This window comes from Apium graveolens, chromosome 5 (genome assembly GCF_009905375.1).
Source record: "Apium graveolens cultivar Ventura chromosome 5, ASM990537v1, whole genome shotgun sequence".
Lineage (NCBI taxonomy): Eukaryota > Viridiplantae > Streptophyta > Magnoliopsida > Apiales > Apiaceae > Apium > Apium graveolens.
The window spans coordinates 289,386,769-289,387,580 of record NC_133651.1 but is presented as its reverse complement, the minus strand read 5'-3'; the positions used below and the strand labels follow the sequence as shown (position 1 = coordinate 289,387,580).

Genomic DNA, 812 nt, shown 5'->3' with positions numbered 1-812 from the left:
GGGGGTTCTCCTATAGAAGATCCCAATATGTACATCAGGGATTTCATCGAGATCTGTGACACTTTCAAGTTCAATGGAGTTACTGAAGATGCTATTAAGCTGAGACTTTTCCTATTCTCTCTGAGGAATAAGGCTAAGTGTTGGTTACATTCTCTACCACCAGGCTCTATTACTACTTGGGAGGATCTTTCTTAAAAGTTTCTCACTAAATTCTTCCCTATGGCGAAGACAGCTGCAATCAGAAATGCTCTTACTCAATTTGCGCAGCAAATGGGAGAATCTTTGTGTGAAGCTTGGGATCGCTACAAAGAGATGCTTAGAAAGTGCCCTCATCATGGGATGCCTGACTAGATGATCATTAACTGCTTTTATAATGGGTTGGGTGCAACTTCTCGACCCATGTTTGATGCAGCATCAGGAGGAGCCTTATGGGCTAAAAGTTATGATGAAGCTTATGAATTGATTGAACTGATGGCTGCTAATGAAAATCAGAACCCAACTCAGAGAATGCCTCAAGGAAAAGTAGCAGGAATTATAGAAGTTGACACAACTACTGTTATAGCTGCTCAGCTTCAGGATTTGATGATGAAGGTGGATCTTTGGCTAATTTTGGAGTAAATCAGATCACTAGTGTTTGCGAGCTTTGTGCTGGTGCACATGAGATGAAGCAGTGTGATATTTCTAGTGAATTAACTCAGTTTGTGAGCAACTTTCAGAGATTGCAGCAACCAGCTCCAGCCACTTATCATCCTAATAACCGCAATCATCCTAACTTCAGCTGGAGCAACACTCAGAATGCGGTGTAACAGCCT

General features: G+C 41.9%; 1 non-coding gene across 1 annotated transcript; it reads right to left on the bottom strand.

The window, feature by feature from the left end:
* Positions 1–234: 234 nt before the first annotated feature.
* LOC141662466 (small nucleolar RNA R71) lies at positions 235–341 on the bottom strand. Its single transcript, XR_012550582.1, has one exon. It is a non-coding gene; the product is annotated as a small nucleolar RNA R71 (small nucleolar RNA).
* Between the last annotated feature and the right edge of the window lie 471 nt (positions 342–812).